At 45.1% G+C, this 6405-nt stretch overlaps 1 long non-coding RNA gene across 2 annotated transcripts in view; it reads right to left on the reverse strand.

Annotated features, from left to right (window-relative positions):
- LOC135236326 (uncharacterized) overlaps nt 1-6405 on the reverse strand; it is a 14653-nt gene extending 8248 nt beyond the window's left edge. Inside the window, exon 1 of one of the 2 annotated variants that reach the window (XR_010324549.1) lies at nt 5894-6405. This is a non-coding gene — a long non-coding RNA (uncharacterized LOC135236326). The remainder of the gene's footprint in view (nt 1-5893) is intronic. The other variant, XR_010324548.1, reaches the window with a different exon arrangement.

Genomic DNA, 6405 nt, shown 5'->3' on the forward strand with positions numbered 1-6405 from the left:
CAATCAACCGGCCTATCACGCCGTCCCCCGGCTGACTGGGACCTCGCCACATAAGTCCACCTGATTCTGCAACAGGCGAAATTAAAACCTGCAAACCGTGGAGGCATTAAGAAGGGGGCCCAGTGAAGTTTGGGAGGATCTTCGCACGTGCGGACTGCCTGACTGGGGTTTTCAGGACGCTACCATCTTGGCTGTGTGGATCGATACCGGACTCTGCGCTGCAGCTGGCAGGCTTTCAGCTATTCAGAGCGGATCGCGACACAGAGCGCTCCGGCAAAATGAAAGGTGGAGGTATTTGTTTTTATACAAACAGTGGCTGGTGTAAAGATGTTACAGTGATTATGCAGCACTGTTCTCCTGTTCTGGAAACTTTTTTCATCAACTGCAAACCCTTCTACTTCCCCCGCGAGTTCGCTTCATTCATTCTGGTCGGTGTTTACATTCCACCGCAAGCCCTCGTGCAGGAGGCACAGCGTACCCTCGCCGACCAGATACTGTGTGTCGAGCGGACAAACCCGGACTCTTTCGTTATCGTCCTCGGCGACTTTAACAAAGGGAATCTCAGCCACCAACTGCCTAAATACCACCAGTTGATTAAATGCCCGACCAGAGAGGAGAACACTTTAGATCACTGCTACAGTACAATCAACCGTGCCTATCACGCCGTCCCCCGCGCTGCACTGGGACACTCTGACCACATTATAGTCCACCTGATTCGTGCATACAGGCAGAAATTAAAACTCTGCAAACCTGTTGTGAGGACATCTAAGAAGTGGACCAGTGAAGCTATGGAGGATCTTCGCACGTGCTTGGACTGCACTGACTGGGATGTTTTCAGGACTGCTACCATCAGTCTGGATGAGTACACAGAGGCTGTGACATCATACATCAGCTTCTGTGAGGACAGCTGTGTACCATCACGCACCAGGGTTATCTACAACAACGACAAACCCTGGTTTACAGCTAAACTCAGACAGCTAAGGCTGGCAAAGGAGGAAGCATTTAGGAGTGGGGACAAGGACCGGTTTAAAGAGTCTAAATACAGGTTTAGCAAGGCGGTGAGAGATGCTAAACGACTGTACTCTGAGAAACTCCAACAGCAGTTCTCAGAAAACAACTCGGCCTCTGTCTGGAAGGGCCTCAGACAGATCCCCCACTCCACTAATGACTTGCGCCTGGCCAACGACCTGAATGAGTTTTACTGCCGATTTGAAAGACAATGGGACAGTCCTGACACCATCCCCCGTGAACCCATTCACCAGCTCCAGACCACCAGCTCCTCCTCCCCCATCTCAGCAGGAGCCCGGGCCTCTCTACAATCACCTACCTCAGAGGCCCCCTCCCCCTCCCCTATCACAATGACGACTCTCTCCCTCCTGGAGAGGGACGTTAACAGACTATTCAAGAGACAGAACCCCCGCAAAGCAGCTGGACCAGACTCTGTCTCTCCCTCCACCCTGAAGCACTGTGCCGATCAGCTGTCTCCGGTGTTCACAGACATTTTTAACACCTCACTGGAGACATGCCACGTACCAGCCTGCTTCAAGACCTCTACCATTATCCCCGTCCACAAAAAAACAAGGACCGCAGGACTCAATGACTACAGACCCGTCGCCCTGACCTCTGTGGTAATGAAGTCTTTTGAGCGCCTTGTACTGTCCCACCTCAAAACCATCACGGACCCACTCCTGGACCCCCTGCAGTTCGCATACAGAGCCAACAGGTCTGTGGACGATGCTGTAAACATGGCCCTCCACTTCATCCTCCAGCACCTGGACACTGCAGGAACCTATGTCAGGATCCTGTTTGTGGACTTCAGCTCCGCCTTCAATACCATCATCCCGGCTCTAATACAGGACAAGCTCTCCCAGCTGCACGTGCCTGACTGCACCTGCAGGTGGATCACCGACTTCCTGTCTGACAGGAAGCAGCACGTGAAGCTGGGGAAACACGTCTCCGACTCCCGGACCATCAGCACCGGCTCCCCTCAAGGCTGCGTCCTTTCTCCTCTACTCTTCTCCCTGTATACCAATAGCTGCACCTCCAGTCATCAGTCAGTCAAGCTCCTGAAGTTTGCAGACGACACCACTCTCATTGGACTCATCTCTGGTGGGGATGAGTCTGCCTACAGGAGAGAGATTGAACATCTGGTGTCCTGGTGCAGCCATAACAACCTGGAGCTCAACGCCCTAAAGACAGTAGAGATGGTAGTGGACTTCAGAAGGAACGCAGCCCCACCCGCCCCCATCACCCTGCATGACTCCCCAGTCGACACTGTGGAGTCCTTCTGCTTCCTGGGCACCATCATCACCCAGGACCTCAAGTGGGAGCTGAACATCACCTCCCTCACCAAGAAGGCTCAGCAGAGGATGTACTTCCTGCGGCAGCTGAAGAAGTTCAACCTGCCAATGACAATGATGGTGCACTTCTACACTGCCATCATTGAGTCCATCCTCACCTCCTCCATCACCATCTGGTACGCTGCTGCCACTGCCAAGGACAAGGGCAGACTGCAGCGTATCATTCGCGCCGCTGAGAGGGTGATTGGCTGCAATCTGCCATCCCTCCAGGACCTGCACACCTCCAGGGCCCTGAGGCGGGCAGGAAAGATTGTGGCCGACCCCTCCCACCCTGGACACAAACTCTTGCAAACACTCCCCTCCGGCAGGAGGCTGCGGTCCATCAGGACCAAAACCTCACGTCATAAGAACAGTTTTTTCCCGACTGCAGCTGGCCTTATCAACAAGGCCCGGGACCCCCACTGATGCCACTGTCACTGTACTGTTATCCTGACCCCCACGGACACCAACAGACAGCACCTGTACTTAAAACCACTTTATCCCCTTGCACTATTGTTATTGTTTTGCACTATGTTTATGTTATGTTATGTTATGTTATGTCTGTTATGTTTTTTACTGCACTATTGTTCATCTTACTCTATTTATCTTATTTTATGTTCACTGTTACGCACCACCTGACCAAAACAAATTCCTTGTATGTGTAAACCTACTTGGCAATAAACCCGATTCTGATTCTGATTCTGATTCTGATGTAACTATAGCAAATAATTTTTTAAACCATGAACTCAATATAAATACATGGCAATAAACCTTTAACAATCAAGTAAATCATTAGTTGATTGTAAAATCATTTAAATGCATGTGAACTAACCCTCTTGCACTGTCATGCACAATAGAAGATATGGCTACATCATATACCCAAATGTAGCGCACTTGCTAAGCGCTAGTGCATGGTTTCTAAAGCCGCGTTTCCACCAAAATTACCCGGAACTTTCAGTCCCAGGAACTACTTTACCAGGAACTAAAAGGTTCCTTCAGCCAATGGTTGTCTGCGTTTCCACCGGGGTCTAAAGTACCGCGAAGATTAGGCAAATTAGCCCACTGACGTTGTCGTCGGTCCATCTGTCATATGATTTCTTCTGTAACTCCATACTACCACCGAAGTAGCCTACATTATTTTCTAATAACCGGGACAGCCCGGAGGGGTTTATTCCACTTATATACAACGGGTTACCAACAATGACTATATATGGTTACTTTTGTATTTATTGATTTTCATATATCCTCTCAAACACATTCATTAACAGCAGAAAACATGCACACGTTGTAAACAATTTGCTGTTTTATTACTTCCTCGTCGTCAATTCCATGTAGGCTAATCGCAAAATGACAAAAATAGAACGAAAACTCGGACTTGCGTGAAAATGTAAATTAGTAGTGGTACAGCCACCGTTTGCTTTCCTTCGAAGTTACTGCTGGCCGAGCAGCGAAGTGTGCCCTCCAGATGCGAACCATGCACCATAAATTAGTCCATAGTCTTCCTGGTCTTTTCGTGGAATTGAAAAATGGCAGTAAAATTGAGTAAAATTACGGCAGTCTGAAAAAGATAAAGGGAAGATTACTAGAATTAACCTCTTATTTTACCCGGATAAAAAGTGCGGAAGGTGATTTCCAGTTTGCTTGTACTGTATCACCAATGTTAATTATGCAGAACTACCGCATACCTCACATAACTGTATCAAACGTTTTGAGTCAATTACAACGGGCTAACAAAGAAAATCCGGAAGAAAATATTCAGCAACCGAATTAATCCGTTTGAATGTTTTGGTAGCCTACGTAATATGCTGTCCCAGCACGAATGCTTGGCATTTTATAAAACGAATACTAAAGCAAGAAAAGAACAGAAGAGCACACGTTATAATTCCAAGACGTTGACAGGCTATAACCAAAAGTAGGCTACTGCGCCGCATAACATACAAGTTTGATTTGAAGTTATTATGAAAATAAATTGGTTTGCCGCTGCATATTTTCAAACATGGCGGGTAATGGCGGAAAATAAATACAACACAAATGCTACGAGTACTCGGCCAATCAGAAATGTTCAGCGCTGCAAGCTCCACCCAAAAGGTTCCTGTACTTTCGGAAAGTACTACCCCCCGAGCAGGAACGTTTTGGGGGGTAAAACAAAGCCCCCAGAACTAAATTTAGACCCTAGTTCCTGCGGTGGAAACGCACTGAGTTCCTCAAAAGGTTCCTAGTTCCGGGGTATAGTTCCTGCGGTGGAAACGCGGCTCAACAGTACTGCATTAGCTAACTTCATTTAAGTGCATAGGCTCAACTAATAGCCACCTTGAATGAGCTATAGCCTACTTAAAATTAACACAAGGTTATTACATGGCACATTCATACACATGTTACATAGCACATTCATACACGTATGATACAATAACAGTGCGATTCACGCTTTCAAATAGCAACATTCAACTTTATATGAGAGAAACTCAATAGCTATACATACCACGTGTGGCTAATGCTATTTTCAAGGAAACACGGAGTTAATAACACACGTGTTGCTGCTACAATGGCGATATTTTAGCTAAATTTCAAATTTAAACTCGCTGAAATCCCAAAGGAAGAAACTGAAGTGTGCAAACTGAAAAATATTAAACGCCACGTGTGGCTAATGCTATTTTCAAGGAAACACAGAGTCAATAGCACACGTGTTGCTGCTACAGTTACGATACTTTAGCAAATTTAACATTTAACTTACCAAGATCCCAAGGAAAGAGGTTGAAGTGTGCGATCTGGAAAATATTTGGTCCGTGGGCCATTTACGGAGCTACTCTTTAGGTTTACTGCTTAAATTAACGATTATGATTTGTTACTTCTAATCGTCTTTTTCTTTCTCCCGTTCTCCCCTCTTGCTGTGCGACAAACAGTCTCAACCAAGTCCCTGGGAGTGGGCGGGGCTAACTATTTTCCAGAATGATCTTAAGACATTACTGCCTGTTACAGCCAATAAAACTAATTAGGGGTGCAAAACAAGTCCTCCTAACAGTTAGGTAGGGAGCCTCCCTTTTCTAAAAGCTACAGGACTCAATACTGTCGACTCGGCAAATACTCCTCAATAAGGACTTTCAAGTAGGCCATCTGACTAGTTGCAATGGCAGGAGCACAAACAATTTCAACTTTTTGCCTTAGCAGCAACACAAATTGCCAAACTTCATTTTCAACTGGATTTTAAATTTTGTCCCCAATCAAGAGAGGCAGAAGTCTAAGGAAACACCAATTCTGGACAGCATGTCCACTCAATTTCTCACTTCCTGGATTCATTTCGCATGGCTTATTGCTGGCGTCATCGCCGAGGTACCTGAAGTGATTAAGCTGTCCATTCAGTTCTCTATACGTGAAGAATTTCTGATTTGTGACAAAATGACTTAGGTATAGAGCGAAGTCATATGCGACGATACCCTCAAATAAGTCATGGCCCAGACAAGGAGGCAGACCAAGTTGGCACACATGGAAGTGGGATAATTTGATAAATTTGGAATCAAATCAAATTTAATTCCCAGTGACAGTTTTGATGTACTTACGTTATGCTGCATGCTGTGCTGCACGCTGTCTTTGTATGATGCAATTGTTTTCTTTTCACCTGTTGTGAAGGGAGATGACAAAAATTGAGCATGGCCAACAGTACATAATAGAGCCCGACCGATGCCAGATTTTTGGGTCCGGTGCCAATCCCGATTTTGGGGAGTCCTAGCCCACCGATTACCGATGTTTTGACCGATATTTTGTCAAAAAGTGCAACATTTTCAAACCAATTTGAAAAACTTATATTTTATTAAAGTTTCTATATTTAAGAACATTTAACTTATAAGCAAACAAAAAAAAAATTAAAATAAACACACAAAACTTTTTAGATAAAAAAAGTAAAAGATGATATTAAATTAAATATACATATTAACACTATATTTAAGTGTGTGAAATCAAAATAACTCCACACCTTGCTTTTACTCCTTTCTTTTCCAACATCTATAAAAAAATTAATGTAAAAAATCCCTTTTCCAGTTTCAAACATGTATTTTTATGATTATTATTATTA

The sequence above is a fragment of the Anguilla rostrata genome, chromosome 12 (genome assembly GCF_018555375.3).
Source record: "Anguilla rostrata isolate EN2019 chromosome 12, ASM1855537v3, whole genome shotgun sequence".
Taxonomy (NCBI): Eukaryota; Metazoa; Chordata; class Actinopteri; order Anguilliformes; family Anguillidae; genus Anguilla; species Anguilla rostrata.